The sequence below is a fragment of the Dendropsophus ebraccatus genome, chromosome 4, assembly GCF_027789765.1.
Source record: "Dendropsophus ebraccatus isolate aDenEbr1 chromosome 4, aDenEbr1.pat, whole genome shotgun sequence".
Lineage (NCBI taxonomy): Eukaryota > Metazoa > Chordata > Amphibia > Anura > Hylidae > Dendropsophus > Dendropsophus ebraccatus.
The window spans coordinates 109,677,892-109,697,206 of record NC_091457.1 but is presented as its reverse complement, the minus strand read 5'-3'; the positions used below and the strand labels follow the sequence as shown (position 1 = coordinate 109,697,206).

Sequence of the window (19,315 nt, the reverse complement as noted above, 5' to 3'; positions counted from 1 at the left end):
AAATGACAATGGTGGGTGCTAATGTTTACTGTTTCCCTAAAGGGTTAACATCCAGCTTAGGGTGCCTTTATACTGAGAGGTTTGTCTGTCAGATTTTTTAAGTCAAAGCCAGGAATAGATTTGAAAACAGGAAAAAATCTCAGTCTTTCCTTTATGACCTGTTACCTGTTTATAGTCCATTCCTGGCTTTGGCTTCAAAAATCTGTCAGATCAATCTCTCTGTGTAAAGGCCCCCTAATGCTGCGTTTACACGAACGATTATTGTTTTAATTTTTGCATAAATTATCGCATTTGAGCCATAATCGTACTGTGTAAACGATCAAACGGCGAGCGAGAAATCGTTTATTTTGATCTTTCAACATGTCCTTAAATAGTCGTTTGCTGAAAATTCGCAGATCACTTCGAGTCTTTCACTGATTTACCCTATGTAAAAGATGGGCTTAAGCGATCTTAAAAACAATCGCAATAACAATTTTTCTTACGAATTTTCAAACAATTTTTCTAACTATTTATTTGTCTAACCGCTGAACGTTATAAAAACCAAATCGTTGCTTCAAAATCGTTAAACAATCGATTGGGCAAATTATCGCTCCGTGTAAACACCAGTCTCCAGACGCTGCTTAGTTTCACCCCTCTGCCCTGTATAGCAGATCTGACAAAGCAGAAATCCTTCTACCTACTGGAATTTCTAGGTGAGGTTACAGGAGTGAATGCTCCCCAATACACTTATTATAATAAAGGGGCGCTCTGACCTTTCCTTGACTTCCATTTCATAAATGTTGTTAGAATATGCATTTCCTGGGCTTCACATTACAGATCACATTGACCAAGCTGTGTGTCCTGACTCTCTGACCATCTCCACCTGTAGTAATATCCCAGAGCTCAGACCTCACAAATCACCCGCAAAATCTGGCCCGGCGTCCTGCATGTTCCTCAATGTATTTTCACTACAGAGTCAGCTCAGTGCCGAGGAGAAAAGAAACAGCATCTAAATGACAACACAGGTAGGTGGACATGGCAGCATGGTCTGAAATCACATTAATATACGGTTTTATTTTTTATGTAGGGCATTTATATATGTAAGAATTGTGGATTTCATAGTAATGATGGACACTTTGTTACGGCTGGTGGTGTGGTGAGGTCATGGCATTACAACAACTTCAAAGATGTTTGCAACGGACTATGAGACTGGCACGCAGTCTCCTTTCAATGCTGTATTACGCCATTTTAAAGGGGTTATCCAGGATAAGAAAAAACCCTGCTACTTCCTTGCAAACACAGTGTCATCCCTGTCCCCAGGTTGTGTGTGGTATTACAATTCAGCTCTGTTCACTTCAATGGAACAGAGCTGTAAAATCCATACCCAAACAAGTCAGCAGTTATGCTGTTTCTAGAGGAAAGCAGCCTAGTTTTTCACAACCTGGATAAACCCATTAAGGCTATAGGGTGAAGAGTATCCTAACTGGGATCACCAAAACCCTTTCTTTAATAGGCCCACCAAAGGAGACTGAAATCAATTGGGCACTCTGTAATGATTTTGCACTTATTCTAATAATAATAATAATTGTTTTAACAAAATAATAATAATAATTTTTAAACATTTCTTTCATAAAGGGATTTACATTTGTAAGATAACTCTATTAAAGAAAATGTAAAAAAAAAATTGAATTGACATGGCAGCAGCTCTGAAACAGCTAAAGTTCTATACTGCTGAAATGACAAGGATTGGTAAATACCGGAGAGCGGAGCTTTAACTGTCTCAGAGTGCCCGGCATTGTAACAAATGATAATATCAAGAGTGCAGTCCATGGTATACAGTCAGCTTGCGGAGCGTATATCACGGATGTGTGCATGACACCTAAGGGGCAACAGGGCCCTTCTGCTGCCATCAATGGCTTTATTGGGAACTGCGGGGCAACACAATTCCTGGTCCTGGAACAATACATATTGCTACATATTAGAATTAAGACTACTGTAATACATATTAGCATTAGAGTAGACACTAGACTTGGGGAAGCAGAGTGCGTCAGTAACGCTGCGGACAATAGTGACAGTCTGCTCCCACTAGTCTAATGCTGGTATACATTGCAATAGATATCATGGGAGACTTAATAGCATGCAACAGCGACCTGCATTTCTCAATACCGCCAATGGTGACAGCAGAGGGCTGTGTTGCCTCTTACTGCTGCCAGTCAAGGTAAAAACAAAAATATATACCATATTTATTTTCTTTAACCAAGTTATAATAAAAAGGTATTAGCCTGAATACCCATTTAACAGCTGACTGTAGGGGAAGGGGCCCCCAATATCAGTAATCTAATGTATTTGTCTATTAATATGCCTATATAATTGCATACATACCAACATTTAACTTCCAATATTTATTTCAGGGACTTATACCCCCAATGGATAGTGTGAAAAGAGCCTTTTGCACATGTTGGTTATCATCCAAATAGAAATAGAGCATAAAAATGCTTCTTCCGATAACTGGCTTAAGTAAGAGGGTGGGCGATATGCAGACCAATGAGAAAACACTTGTTCGTCAGCAAATGGGTGATGTGCGGCCAATAATGTGAAGGCTTATTGAATGAGCACCAATCAACGAGATCAACACTCATTATAGGGACCTGCTTGGCCTACGTAAAAGGGCCTTATAGGGAATTTGTCGTTAGAAAATGCTCTATTATTTAAATCAGGTTATGATGGCAAATACATTATTTAAGGATTTTTGGTGATTCCATTTACTATCGATAATCCTGAAATCTTGCAGTTTTCATTTTGACTACTAGGCTTCAAACTAAGCTGAGTCGTCCTGTCTGTAATGAAACATAGGGGGCCGCTAGAAAGCTACAGCAAAACTTGACACCAGTAGACAGCAATGAATATAGGGCCAGCCTCCCCCTCTCTGTAGAATAATATTTGCACAGGTCACAGATGTCATGGTGCATGCTCACAAATGTGTCCCATACAAAGAACAGGCTCTGTAGATGTTCGCTGTGCCTATATCAATGAGGGTCGCTGTAAAATATGTCCCTAAATGCTGTTAAAAAAAAGCTCAGGCAGGATGACTGTCTCCATAATAATGTACAAAAAATGATGACAATCATTAAAAGTATGTGGATCTAAATAGTAAAAACAAGTCTTCCCTTTAAGACAGGAAAGTTGCCTTAGTTTTCCTGCTGTTCTTTTGCACTGCCCCAGCTCATACAGAGTAATACTTATATATTATGGGAATGATAGTTGCGCAATTCCCCAATACAGAAAATTAGGTTACTCAAATAAGTTGGGGGAAAAAAAGGCAAAAAAAAGTTTATCTAAAAAGTTGGTTTTCTGAATCCTTCCAACGTCATGACGTTTGATGCTAGGAGGGGGGTGTTTAACACTGCAAACATTAACCCTGCAGCGATCTCTGGATTCTCTGGAGGTAAACCCATCCCATCTCGGCTGCATTTATATGCAAAATGCAGATTCCAAATTTTCTTTTCAAGATCTCATCGGATGCACTGAGGGCCTCGTAAGCAGCAATTAAAACACACACGGGCGGCAGAGTTAAATTTTTTTTATTATTAATGTCAACATAAAAAAGCGCCGGATTTCTCTGCTAATTAAGCTGTTCCTTTGAAGCCTTCACCAACCACACAGAACGCACCGACGAGATTATGCTGCACTAAGTCCCCAGAGAGGCGCCACTTTCTCTTATAGGGAAAAAAAATTAATTAACCCTTTAAATCAAAGATCAGCTTAGAAGATGTGGATTTCAACACCCCCCCCCCCCCCAGCAAGAAAAGAAAAAACTTGCAATAAAAATGGAAAGCTGTACTTACTATACACCAGAAGACTCCCAAGTAGGCAGCATTAAATTCTACTGTCAAATTATTTCAGCACTGTATTGTGTATGTGATATCAATATAAATGCATAACGTCCATGCCTGGTAAAAAAAAAAGCAGGGAGGCTGCATACCCTTTAGTTTGTTTTACTTTTATGTTGTTTTTATATGTTGTGTAACATTGGCTTTAACATTTATAGATTGTGACACTTTTAGCAGGAGCTGGGAATGCGGTGCACACGTCTGTTCAGTTTATTGTAAGCAATATCTACAGGTCAGTAATCCATCCAATCAGATCATCATCACGGCTACATGTGAGCTGACACACGAGGGGAGATGCATTGCTTTCAGCCGAGCAGGTACACACAGTACAACACTAGATATAAGTAGCCTACTAGCCTGTGCCCTGTAGAATACATCAAAGCCTACAATAAATAAATACAACTCTCAATATGAAACACTACTGAATGTCATTGTACAATAGACTCTAGAGTAGGGATGGGGAACCTTCGGCCCTCCAGGTGTTGCAAAACTACAATTCCCAACATGCCTGGACAGCCTTTGGCCATTCAAGCATGATGGGAGTAGTAGTTTTGCAACAGCTGAAGGGCTGAAAGTTCCCCATCCCTTTTCTGGAAATGCAAAGTGCCAACACCAAGGAGCATCTGCCTCCCATTACTTCATCAATTGTGTCCATATAAAAAAGTTAGCCAGTGTCCCCAAATGTCCCCCCAAACAGGGTCCAAATAGCAGTGGCAACCCAAGTGCCCCAGCAGTTTTCCCACATGGGATAAGTGCATCCCATCCCCTCCCCTCTGCCCACCTGGATGGCACCTCCTAGCCTTACAGAAGGCTACATGAGATCAGACAAGTAGCCAATATTCCTGGAAACAGGATAGAAATAGACCACTGAGTGATCCACATTTACCGCACTCCTATAGTATAGTAAAAATAATCCTATGTGCCTGTTAAGCCATGGACCAATAGTGACAGTATATGTACAGGTAGACGTAGAATCCATGACTCTGACTTATGAAGGATGATTTGGAGTTTGACAGCCATGACGTGTGATACAGGCTGATCCCATCTCACTGCAGGATCTCATCTCCAGTATAAATCCAGGCCTGACAGCCCATCCTCAGAATTAATGCCTTCTATTTATTCCTCTTATTAATTCAGCTGCTCGTCTGTGGAGCTGCGCACGATTTTGGACATCTTTTATATGAAGTGACACTTCTCCAGTAACACCAGTGAAAAATATAACTTATAACTCTGTGTACTTTCCTCTTTTAATCATCACCCCCATCATACAGCAGGATGAAGGTAAGATTTCATATTACTTTTACCCCTGAAGGAGCTTCATTCTGTACTTATTGTTCTTCCTTAGCGAGAAATGTATCTGTATGTGCTGCCAAGGAGTGGTGGAGAGGAAGTGACAATATCTCTGTCACACCAAAGTGGTTGTCATTCTCTGTACCCATTCAGGTGTTCTGCAGATAATACTATACAACAGCCCGTAAGCAGAATATAACTATACAAAAACCAACCCCTCTGTTCAACAGGACTTCTATAATACTGCCTTTATGTACAAGAATATAACTACTGTAATTCTGACCCCTATGTACACGAATATAACTACTATAATACTGCCTCATATGTACAAGACTATAACTACTATAATAATACTCCTATGTACAAGGATATAATTACTATAATACTGCCCGCTATGTACAAGAATATAGATACTATAATACAGTCACCTATGTACAAGAGTATAACTACTATACTACTGTCCCTATGTACAAGAATATAACTACTATAATGCTGCCTCCTATGTACAAGAATATAACTACTATAATGCAAGGGAAAGATACAGCTGACCCGCACCATCCTTCGGTGTTCCAGTGTCTAGGGATCTACGGAGGTAGGCGTGCAGGGTTCACCGCGGCGTATTCGGCTGAAGACCGGGGGTGCAGGACAATAGGACAGAGGTACAATGTGTGAAAGGTAGATGAATCAGCACTCACCCGGTATCTTGAATCAGCTCACTTTATTCCGTCTGCCACGGGTTGCGGAGAGGGAAAGGTGTGGACGCGCACTGGTCGACAAAGGGGGCGTGTCCCCGAAACGGCGTCCAGTGCGTGTCCACACCTTTCCCTCCCCGCTACCCGTGGCAGATGGAATAAAGTGAGCTCATTCAAGATACCGGGTGAGTGCTGATTAATCTACCTTTCACATAACTACTATAATACTGCCCCCTATGTACAAGAATATAACCAGTGGCGTAGCTACCAGGGTCGCAGCGGTCGCCGCTGCGACCCGGCCCGCTACAAAGAGACCCTTCCTATCCCGGAAGTCCCAGTAGCAATAGTGCAGGTACTTCTGCATCTCTGAGGGTTTCTTTTACATATGCATCTAGAATATTGTACCTAGAGATTTATAAATTTTACTATGTTGTTGGCCACACCTGGCGAATTTTGAGATGGGCAGGTTGTAGTGCGGAAGGTAAGCAGAAGGTAGTCCGCTCCTGCACCTATGTATTTATCCATAAGGGCTCCTCATGGGCCCTTATAGTTAAATATAGTTAAGTATACAGTATATAGTTAAATACAGTGGACTGACAGAGCAAGTAGCCATTGACTCTCTAGTCACTTTTGTAGCTTTTACTATAGGGTTGCTATGTTTTTTGTTGTGTGTGTGTGTGTGTGTGTATATATGTGTATATATATATATATATATATATATATATATATTATATGTAAGGTTATGTCTTTGCTATATAGTGTATGCTGTGCATATACCAGGTGTAGTGTATGCTGTGTGAAGTGTCTAAGCATAGAGTATGTAGTGTTTTCTATGTGTGAAGTCTATTTGGAGTGTGTAGTAGTGATGAGAGCAACTTAAACATGCTCGAGTCCGATAATCTGGCATTTGAATACAGTGGCTGAAGAAGTTGGATTCAACCTTAGGGAGTCCTGGAAACCATGGAGACATCCTATGGCTAGGTTCACACTATGTAACTGTGCGGCTGTATTTTTTATGCGGCTGTAAATGTGCGGATGAAACTCCGGCCGTGGGAAAAAATAGACATGTGGCTCAAAACATACGGTCATTTACTTGGAAATCTGGTTCAACTAAAAATAACAAATAAAATCTTAAGAAAGTGATGCAAACACCTCTGGATGCATCCGGGAAAGCAGGGAACACAGTTTACATGAATTGCTATTACCGGGGTTTGCGATCCTCTGCACTAATGCCGATGTCTCTCATGGTTAATATATTAAAATAATAAAACACATTTTCGTTGTAATAAAGTGCCTTTCGTTGTTCACTAATTAAATTTAAACTAATCCATCATTTTGCAATTAAATATACTGTTAAAATAAATAGATATATAAATAAATGTATATTTATATATATATTTATTTTTTGACAGTATATTTAATTGCACAATGATGGATTCGTTAGAATTAAATTATTGACCAACGAAACTGAATTTATTTCATCGAAAATGTGTTTTCTTAATTAAATATTAATTAGTACAGGAAGCTCCATAAGCCGTTAATTCATATTGCCGGCAATAGAGCATTCTGTACTAATCATCACTTTACTTTAATGAAAACATCAAATGTTTCTTCTAATTATGTTATCACAATAGCATTATTAGAAGAAACATTTAGAATTATATGTGCGCTCAGCTGATTGGCTGATCGGCTGAGCGCACATATAATGAGCCGGTCCGCAGCACAGTGACTTCATTGTGCTGCGGACCAGCGAAGAGGACATATCGGGGTGAGTATAGAGCTCTCCCCACCCCCTCCCCAGCACTGCACCCCTCCCAGCAAGGAAGGGGGGGTCAGTTAACCCCTTCCTTGCTGGGATGGGTGCAGTCTGCCATCAGTCTGGCCCCCAAGGGGTTAAGGGGGATGCAATACATCCTCCCTTAACCCCTTGGGGGCCAGACTGTAAGCAGCGATCTGTAAAGATGCTGCATACTGTAAGGTGCACAACACCGCTCACAATGATGGGTGTTGTGCTCCTGTTTGTGTGTTTTTTGTGTGTTTCTCCCTTTTTGTTTTTCAGATATCGGTATCCTGTGGATTACGTGGACTACGTCGATGACCAGTGTTTTTTTAATGTTTTTTTTTTAATAAAATGGTCAATGAGGGGTGTGGGGGTGTTTTTATTTGAATAAAAAAAATTTTTAACTTGTGTCTTGTCTTTATTTCTTTACTTTATAGACTTAGTAGTGGAAGCCGTCTAATAGACGGAATCCATTACTAAGTCGGAGCCTAGTGTTAGCCAGTATAAAATGGCTAACACTAACCCCCCATTATTACCCCAGTACCCAATGCCACCAGGGGTACTGGGAAGAGCCGGGTGCCAGTGGTCCCGGAGCGTCAAAATTGGCGCTCCTGGACCGGGCGGCAGCAGGCTGGTAAGATTTAGGCTGGGGAGGGCCTAAACCAATGGCTCTTCCCACCCTGGTGTTACCAGGCTGCTGTCGTTTGGTTTTTAACCCGGCTGGTAATAAAAATAGGGGGAACCCTATGCGGTTTTTTTAAATTATTTATTTATTTAAAAAAAAAACCCGCATAGGGTCCCCCCTATTTTTATAACCAGCCGGGTTAAAAACCAAACGACAGCAGCCTGGTAACACCAGGGTGGGAAGAGCCATTGGTTTAGGCCCTCCCCAGCCTAAATCTTACCAGCCTGCTGCCGCCCGGTCCAGGAGCGCCAATTTTGACGCTCCGGGACCACTGGCACCCGGCTCTTCCCAGTACCCCTGGTGGCATTGGGTACTGGGGTAATAATGGGGGGTTAGTGTTAGCCATTTTATACCGGCTAACACTAGGCCCCAACTTAGTAATGGATTCCGTCTTTTAGACGGCTTCCACTACTAAGTCTATAAAGTAAAGAAATAAAGACAAGACACAAGTTAAAAAAAATTTTTATTCAAATAAAAACACCCCCACACCCCTCATTGACCATTTTATTAAAAAAAAAACATTAAAAAAACGCTGGTCATCGACGTAGTCCACGGAATCCGACGTAATCCCCAGGATACCGATATCTGAAAAACAAAAAGGGAGAAACACACAAAAAACGTACAAACAGGAGCACACCACCCATCATTGTGAGCGGTGTTGTGCTCCTTACAGTATGCAGCATCTTTACAGATCGCTGCTTACAGTCTGGCCCCCAAGGGGTTAAGGGAGGATGTATTGCATCCCCCTTAACCCCTTGGGGGCCAGACTGATGTCAGACTGCACCCATCCCAGCAAGGAAGGGGTTAACTGACCCCCCTTCCTTGCTGGGAGGGGTGCAGTGCTGGGGAGGGGGTGGGGAGAGCTCTATACTCACCCCGATCTGTCCTCTTCGCTGGTCCGCAGCACAATGAAGTCACTGTGCTGCGGACCGGCTCTTTATATGTGCGCTCAGCCGATCAGCCAATCAGCTGAGCGCACATATAATTCTAAATGTTTCTTCTAATAATGCTATTGTGATAACATAATTAGAAGAAACATTTGATGTTTTCATTAAAGTAAAGTGATGATTAGTACAGAATGCTCTATTGCCGGGAATATGAATTAACGGTTTATGGAGCTTCCTGTACTAATTAATATTTAATTAATAAAACACATTTTCGATGAAATAAATTCAGTTTCGTTGGTCAATAATTTAATTCTAACGAATCCATCATTGTGCAATTAAATATACTGTCAAAAAATAAATATATATATAAATATACATTTATTTATATATCTATTTATTTTAACAGTATATTTAATTGCCAAATGATGGATTCGTTAGAATTAAATTATTGACCAACGAAAGGGACTTTATTACAAAGAAAATCTGTTTTATTAATTTAATATATTAACTATTAGAGGCATCGGCATTCGGCATCATTGCCGGCTATTTTTGAAGTACTCCGTACGGACCGCCTGTCAATCCACGGCCGCATGTCCAGCCGCAAACAATGGTCTTGTTCATTTTTTACGGGTCCGTTTACGATCGGGCCGTAGATTCCTACATAGTGTGCACTGTGCAGCCGTATATCCTATACTTTCCAGCGTACCCATGAACCACCAAAAATACCGCCGCACAATTACAGCCGCACAGTTACATAGTCTGAACCTGGCCTATGGCTGTATCCATGTTTTCCAGGACTTCCTTGGGCGGCATCCAACAACTTCAGCCACCGCCATTCAAATGCAGAATGATCAGACTCGAGCATGTTTAAGTTTCCCTAATTTCTAGTCTGTAGAGCAGTGCCTCTCAAACTGTGAGGCGCCCCCTAGTTGATGGTGAGGCCCAGCTGTGGAGCCAATTTATACAAAGTAACTATGACCTGCACAGTCCTTTAGCTGTTTGCAAAAATCTCAATTTTAGCAACATTATTAATTTATTTTGTACTTACTTTATTAGTATATAGAGCTTGGGATATGGGTGAAAGTTAACCTTAGCATTATTTCGGCTTTTAAATTGACTTTTACCACAGATAATAAGGCCAAGGCATCCTCTTGGTCAGTCTGGTGAGGCCCAGGCATTGCCTTAGTCTGTTGGGTGAGGCTCCAGTAGAAAAAGTTTGAGAAGCACTGCTGTAGTGCTTACGTATACAGTATAATGTATAGAGTGTGCTTCACCACACCTCTGAGTACAGCTTTATAGGCCCAACATCAAGTTTTACAGCACAAGTTGCCAAAAAAACTGTGTGCTCAGAAATTAACTAAATGTAGTTGCTACTAGATTATGTTTCATCCACTGGAATAGATCTGGCATAGGTGTGTCGCAGTATAAGGCTATGTTCCCACTACGTTGGTTTTTAAAAAAGAACTGATGCAGATTGTTGATTCCCACTTCGTTGTTTTAACATCCATCCTTTACAACAGACGTTAAAATAATGAACATGCCTTTTATTTCCAAATGCTGTTCGCTGTTCACACAATGTAATGTACAGCTGGCGACCATACTATCTATTTGTACCTCTTTCCTGTTTTATACAGTTCAACTACTTTTTACCGTAGATCCGTTGACAATTCTTTTCCTTTCCCCATGACAATGACCAGGGTAAACTTTTTATCAGGGTCATTTGGACGTTTTTAATTGATTTATAAAGAAAAAACACAGTAGTTTGCCAATAAATGGCTTCACCCAACCACTAACCATGAATGGAAAAAAAAAATTGTTCATATTCATATTCTCAGAAAAAAGGTCAAGAAAGCAAAAATTCTGCCAGGGTATGTAAACTTTTAAGCACAACTGTGTGTGTGTATTTATATAATATGAGGTTATTAGGCACTTAGTAAATATACTTCCAATTGCTGCTGCAGACATCCCACTGCTACATGGCATCAACACATGTTTTGTAGCTGTACCTGGGAGGTCAGTGCTGGAAAGGAAGAGTGGAGTATGGTGGGAACTAGGGAGATATCCCTTTTTTTGAGAGAGCTTGTAAGTATGGTGTTGTCAGGGTATCCAGCTACTCCTATACTCACCAAGTCCCCACTCCATGCCACCCTGCTTTTCTGCTCTCTCAGGACTGCTGCTGGGTCCTGGTGCATGCTGGCTCTCTTAGATGGACAAATATTTTAGGATTCCTCCCAGACATCTGTTCCTGAGCAAAAGGGACTATATCTATGGTTCTCTGCAAAGGAATTTTGCTTCTGTTTCTCCTGTGTCAGCCTGTTACTTGACCCCTATTTTGTCTGCTCCCTGCCCTATGCTTGTGTACGGACTCTACCTGCCACCCACCTACTGCCTGTATGACTGAGCTTCTGCCTCACTTTTTGGCACCCACAATGTCTAGTAATTGATTTGGAGGTATATTATTTCCTACATACATCTAAGAGCCCTATTACATGGGGCAATTATCATTCTTTATAAATTTAACAAATTCCTACTGACTTAAATGAGATTTACTGAGTGATTTCAGGCATAAATCACTCTGAATACAAAGCAAATTCCATATCAAATTCAGTGTGAATTCCTCCTGGTATCATATTCCCATTATTTGCAATGGTATTTCTAAAACCACAAACACACATAGTAATTTGGTTGTATACAATTATGGTCTGAATTCCCCCAGAAGGACTGACATGCCAGGCAGAATCTTACTGAAGTCAATAGGACTTTCCTCTCCAAATCTTTCACATTCTGCGTCAATTAAAGGGGTTTGCCACTTTATATTAACATAGTTCAGTGTACAGTATTAGTAAGGCTGGGTTTACATATATAAGTTTGCATCCGTTGCGTTTTTTTTTCTAAAAACTTACCACAACTGATGCCAAAAATGCATCAGTTGTCATCAGTTTTTCTATCCTTCTTTTCATTAAAAACCATCAGTTTCCATCAGTTGCCATCAGTTCCCATCAGTTATCACAAGTTGCTCTCATCAGTTGACATTTTTTTCCCCAGTATGTTTTCCTGTCATTTTCAATGGGATTTGCGGGGGAGCGCACAGGGGGGCTATATACTAATTGGGGCAGCTCACAGGGGGCTATATACTACAAGGGGAGAGCGCACAGGGGGGCTATATGGGGGGGGAGAGCACACAGGTGGGGCTAACTGGGAGGGGGAGAGCGCACAGGGAGGCTATATACTAATTGGGGGAGCTCACAGGGGGCCTATATGGGAGGGGGAGAGCACACAGGGGGGCTAATTGGGAGGGGGAGAGCGCACGGGGGGCTAATTGGGAGGGGGAGAGCGCACAGGGGGGCTAATTGGGAGGGGGAGAGCGCACAGGGGGGCTAATTGGGAGGGGGAGAGCGCACATGGGGGGCTATATACTACTGGGGGAGAGCACACAGCAGGGCTATATACTACTGGGGGAGCAACAGGGGGGGGCTATATACTACTGGAGGAGCAACAGGGGGGGCTATATACTACTGGGAAAGCAACCCCTCTGTTGCTTTCCCAGTAGTATATAGCCCCCCCTGCTGCTCCCCGAGTAGTATTTAGCTATAGGGCTATAGGGGAGGGGGAGAGCACACAGGGGGAGAGATATGTACTGTGCTACTCTTTGGCTGAACGCCGGATGCCAAAGCCGAACGGCATGCGTCCTGCCCGACGAGGCATCCGGTGCTCTATTTGTTTGAATGAGTGCGGCGCCGCATCACCGGAGCATCCTGACGCACCGACGGTCCGGCGATGCAGCGACCACTAGTTCACCGCCGCATATTTTGAACTGTCCCATTCAAAAGTGTTCAGTGATGCGTTTCCCTCCGGCGCTTTTCTCCTGCACCGGAGGGAAACGCAGCCGCACTGACGCAGATATGTAAACCCGGCCTAAGTGTACTCTACTCTACTGTATATGCTGAAAACAGGTCTCTGTGTGCCTCATAGAGGTAAAATCCGGCTCCCCTCCTCCAGGCTGTGCTGTTCTGCTCTGCGGTGAGTCTATCCATAAGATGGCTGATATATAGGAACATGTGACCATGCCCCACCCTCCAGTGTCCACCATGGGCATATACAGGCCCAGTGGTGGAGCCTGTGGTTGGGGAATGGTCACATGCTCCTCCATGTCAGCCATCTTATGGACAGCCTCACCACAGAGCCGGACAGCACAGGCTGGAGGAATGGAGTTTGATTTTAGCTCTATGAGGTACACAGGGAGCTGCTACTTACTGAGGCCATGTTCACACAACGTATGTTTTGCATAAATCACGGCTATTGTTGCAATTTATACACAACGTGATTTATACAAAACATACGTTGTATGTAAATGAATGAAATCCCAACTGGAGCGTATACACATAGGGGGACATTTATTGAGTCCGGCGTTTTCTGCGCCGGACTTAAAAATGCCCCCGCAGCTCCGGCGCTACGGAGATTTATGTAGAGGCGGAATTACTCTACATAAATCCCGTGCGCGCTGGTGCGCACGGCAGAGAACCTACGCCAGCTGAGAGCTGGAGTAGGTTTTCTGCGTATCTTTTGGCAAAATGAATGGTGAATTGCGCAGACTCTGAGTCCACGCCCTCTGTTCCGCCCCCTCCACACCCCCTCCCCGCCCCCCGGCGTACGTGGCGGAGAGTGCTGATTTGCGAATATTTTATTCACAAATCTGCCATTTGCGAATAAAATCATTCGCAAATCGGCACTTTCCGCCGAAAAAACACTGTACGCCAGTTGATACATGTCCCTGATAGTATACGCTCCAGCTGGGACTCCATCTGGCTGCACGAAAACTGATATGTCAGTTTTCTGTGGCTGCTATTAATTGAATGGTGGCTGCACAAGACATTCACACAATGGAGCCTGCGGTTGTGCCCGCATCCAAATTCACCAGAAGTGAAGATCATCGGGCCGGTACTGCAGTACCAGACACGATGATCTTCAGTAACACAGTTTTGTGACCTGTCACATAACGGCCAGTGTTATACCTAGTGTGAACCCGGCCTCATACTGTATATTGAGCAATTTTACTATAAAGTGGCCAACCCCTTTAAGCTCTAATTCCACTTCATTTCTGCTTTATTGCAGCATGGAGCAAATAGGCCCAGTGATCAGCTAACAAAAAGCAAATGCTCGGTCATTGGCAGAATACTTGGTTTTAACCTTTAAACAAGCATCAATCAGGGAGTTCATCCCTTATGTAAGGCTATCTAATACAGCCCTAACATCCAGAGCTACATTCACAATTCTGCTGGTGGCCATTTGAAATCTGCCATCAATACAATGACGGACACTCCTCTAACTCTATGGAACAAGGTACTGATGATCAGTGGCATGCCAGGAGTTGGCCCCTTAGCCATCCATTATTGATAGCCAATGCTGAGAATAGGCCATCAGTTTTTTTCACCACAACATGACACAAAAAAAACAGCAAAACAGGATGATCAGAGCTAAACCAAACCAGGGCAATTCTAAATGCAGCTTTGGATGTGACTGGAGCACAAGATATGTTATAACAGAAGATGAGAATGAAACAATAGCCCCAGGTTATACAATAAGCAAGATTGCTGGATCAAGAGCCAGATTAAGAGGTGATAGTTGTAATATACTGTAACATATGCAGTCTATACTAAAAATTGCAGCAAACCAGAAAAGCCCTACACATCAGTATTCCCTAACCGTGGCAGCCTTATACCTGTCTACATCATTTTCCTAGCATCAAAAGCTTTTAATAAATGCATCCATATACATATAACATTATTTGTGTCCCTGAATCCCTGTGGTGCATTGCAGAGTCGCCTTCACAATAAACTATTCCAGGTATGTAGCTATGTTTCAGCATTAAAGAGACCCGGCCTGTTTCTACAGAAAGTGCAGACTTTTCAGTCATTATCTTGTCCTACTTACAAAAGGAACTTGAAGTCTGCCAGAAATGATCGAGGAGAAACCAATCCATAGTCTGCAGCTTATAATAGTGCAGCAGAAGAGCAGCTCAGCATGGATCTAGTACAGACTACACCTGCCACATGATGACCACTCCATCAGTCATGCTATTGATTATTACATTCAGCCTCTCCCCAGCCTGAAATGGCTGATACCATGGAACAACTGCTTGCATTAAAGGTTTAGTGAGTCCCTTAAAGGCACGTACTCACGTACTCAAACAGTTAATATGTTGATGCCTCTCGTCTGGCATGCGGCAGCTTCTGCTGCAGGTCTAGTCATAGTGGTTTCATACCTTTCACTCGTCGCTTTATAATCCCCAGTCGACACTTTAGTGATAAGGAGAACATAGGTGCCCGCTGCTGCCACCTCCCTTGCCCTGTCCAGGTGTGCTGTGCCTGGGCAAGGCAGTCACGTCATGTAGTGCAGTCGCTCAGGGCTCATACTAAGATAGATGGGGAGGAGTGTGCTACAGAGGGTGATGGTGAGAAGGGAACATAGGAAGCAGAGAAAAGCGCAGGGGATACAAAAGAGTTCTTTAAGATCAAAACTATTGGTAAAAGAAGAAAATGTAAACAAGAACGATGGGCATAGCAGAGAGAATGAAGTGAAAGAAAAGCAAGGGAGGAGAGGAAAAAAGACAGAGAGGAGGAGGAGGTAAAGAGAGAAAGCGATAGCGGAAGAGAGGGAGATATAAGGCAGAGGGAGAGAGATAAGGATACAGAAGAAGAGAGGAACAGAAAGGGAGAAGATGTGTTACAAAGAGGAAAAAGAAAACTGTTGGAAGAAAAAGGAGAGAAATACTGTAGAAAAAGATGGACAATAGGAGGAAGCGTGTGATACAGGACAGAGGAGTGACAAGGGAGGAAGAACGACAAAGAAGAAACATGGGAAGATCAAGAGGGATTGATGGAGAGAGATGAGGAAACGGGAAGAAAGGAAAAATGGGTAAGAAGGGAGGATGAGAAGGTGGAGATAACAGGAGAAAGTAAGAAGAAGAGATAAAAAGTGCAGGGTGATGTGAGCGACAAGGGGGAAAGGGGTTAGAGACAAGGATGGAGAGTTATAGGAAAGGAGATACAACGTAAAGAAAAAAGACAATGTACTGAGGTACACGAGAGCGAGATGAGAAGGACAGAGGGTGAGAAACAGCAGACAGAAGAAAGGGCTGTGAAGAGAGAAAGCTCAGGGAAGAAATCTTCGCCTCTCAGCATCTGTCTCGCCTTCCTGTCCAGCAGATAATGAAATCGCCATTAATATTAATAAGATGTTTATTTGCTCCTTGCCTCTTATTACAATTCTTCCTAATAACAGCAAAGGGCCATTAACCCTTCCCCTGCCCCTGCTTATGGTATAACCACATGCAGTCACTTTCCAGAAATATTTATTTTCTATATTTTTATCAAATGTTTTAGTTCAGAAATAGATGCAAAAATGCAACCTTATTACGGTTGTCTTAGACCTGTCTTTCACTATTCTCCGAGCAAAGGGATATTCAAAAGACTCCTATTAGGAGCCTTCTAAGGGAAAGTGATGGGTAAAGTCCGAAAACAAAGATCTGTCTAACCACTTAGGGCCACATGTATCATCCTGCGAACGGATGATTTTCGGCGGAAAGTGCCGATTTGCGTATTATTTTATACGCAAATGGCCGATTTGCGAATAAAATATTCGCAAATCGGCACTTTCCGCCGAGTACGCCAGGGGGGCGTAAAGGGGGCGTGTAGTGGGCGGAACGGAGGGCGCGGACTCAGAGTCCGCACGATTTACCATCCGTTCCGCCCAAATATACGTCGAAAACCTACTCCAGTCCTCAGCTGGCGTAGGTTTTCGGCAGTGCGCACCGGCACGCACGGGATTTATGTAGAGGCAGTCCGCCTCTACATAAATCTCCGTAGCGCCGGAGCTGCGGGGGCATTTTTAAGTCCGGCGTAAAAAACGCCAGACTTAATAAATGCCCCCCTTAGTGTCCTTTCACTGTGTGCACCTAGCACAGATAATGATAAATTTCCCACATAACATTATTTGATAGAAACATGTAGGATGCTACCAGCCAAAAAGAGACAAAAAAAAACCTGGAATATATAATGTGCTGCCAAAAAGCTGCTGCACAATGAGGGGAACACAGACCCGTGGGGATAAATCTTGGGATAGGAGAAATAAGGGGGTCTGTCTCGGGTGGTTAGGCACATGAGCAGCCAGGTCAGGACACTGTAATGGCAGTAATACAGCTACTTTTTCTACGTCTTTCTACAGTGAAGGATTAATAACCTAATTAAAAGCAAAATATAAGGACAACGCTGGGAATCTACTTTTCTTTTTACCCCAATTTTTTTCTTTCATCTATTCTTTTTGCTTATGACAGTATCCTCCCCTGATAGGGTGTGTATGGCCATCATCCTCTTAAGGCCATGTCACATGGTGTAAGAGAACGGCCGTTCCGTGACCTAGCCGGGTCACGGGACGGCCGTTCTCTAAAAAGATCATCCTGGCCGGTACTGCGGTACCAGCCGGATGATCTTTAGGGTCACAGTGTCCTGATATGGGCGCATCCGTGCACGCCCGCATCAGAACTTTACACTGCACGCTATGGAGCATGCGGCCGGATCCGCCTGCTCCATAGTGTGCACCGACAGGGTTTTCTGCGGCTACTATTTAATGAATAGCGGCCGCTGAAAACTGACATGTTTGCAGCGCCGCGAGCGATCCCAGATGGAGTGTATACTATGGGGGACATGTATGAAAAGGCATAAATGCCTTTTTTAGGCGCAGATCGGCGTAACAATATTCGCAAATGGTATTTTTACGAATATATTTTTTGCATGTGCCCCATCTGCGCCACCTTCGCAAGTGGGGCGGAGGGGGGCGTTACTGGGGGAGGGGGGGGCTGCATTAATCATTTTTCAGTGGAAAAATGATACTGAAACCTACGCCAGCTCTGAGACGGGCTCCGTGCGCTCAGGATTTATGTAGAGGCAGTGCACCTCTACATAAATCCCCTGAGCTCCGGAGACATTTGGAAGCCCGGCGTAAAAAATGCCGGACTTCATAAATGTCCCCCTATGTGTATGCGCTCCGGCCGGGATCCCATAGACAGAAAGGTAACATATTTTCGTAATAATCACGGCCGTTGTATAACGGCCGTGGTTTTACGAAAATATACGTTGTGTGAACATAGCCTTAGGGTGCGTTCACACGTACAGGATCTTCAGCAGATTTGAAGGCCCAGATTAGATTCAAAGCCAATCTGCAACTTCAAATCTGCTGCGGATCCTGTACGCGTGAACGCACCCTAAATCCATCTTTGAAAGAAAGTGTTACTGTCATGTTATTAATTTCTGTTTATAATACCAATTAAACCATTGCAAACCAAATGAATTTCAATAAGAGGCCTGTAACCTCCACAGTGCTCTCATAGGAAACATAAAGGGCAAAGATCTGCATAAATATATAACAAGGTTGTCATTTGTATAGACGGCAGCCTCCCCAGCCACAGGAGCGATAACAGCGACCATCACATCAAGTCTTGTGATACAGATTTCAGGGAAATTTTACATGGAATCTATTCATGCTATAAATGTAATACTACTCAATCTAAGAGGCAGGTCCATGTGACATCAATGTTAATTCTCACTGTTTCAGCTGCCAGGCTTGGGATTTCGACATGTCACCCACAAACCTGATATGTGAGAAACTCTCTCTGAAATATAAGTGTACTCATGATGGCCCACTACTACTTTTAAGTTAATACATTCCTAATATTAAAGAGGTTGTCCAGGCAAAATTAACTGGGGGGGGGGGGGGGGGGGGGCTGATCTCAGTACTCACCTTCCCCCTGATGATCTCTGTATCCCGCCCCCCGGCTTCTTTGTTATTAATGCAGCTGCGAGTACGTCACTTGACCTGTGACTCTATTCATTCCTATGAAGCCGTCAGAAAGTGTCTCTTTAGGAATATATGGAGCGGCGGTGACGTGCTGTATCTGCGCCTGTATCCATAATAAGGAAGCCAGGGAGTGATATGGAGCTGTGACTCAGGATCAGTACAGGATTAGTAACTTAATGTATTTACAAACTGACTCACCTTTTTACATGGATTAATCCTATAAATATATACTGTAAAATGGACTTGAACAGGTGAATATA

The 19,315-nt window shown here is 43.1% G+C and overlaps 1 protein-coding gene across 7 annotated transcripts in view; it reads right to left on the bottom strand.

Moving 5' to 3' along the window:
* The window catches only part of GRIP2 (glutamate receptor interacting protein 2), a 257,423-nt gene that overhangs the window by 92,893 nt on the left and 145,215 nt on the right, over window positions 1-19,315 (bottom strand). The window lies entirely within an intron of this gene.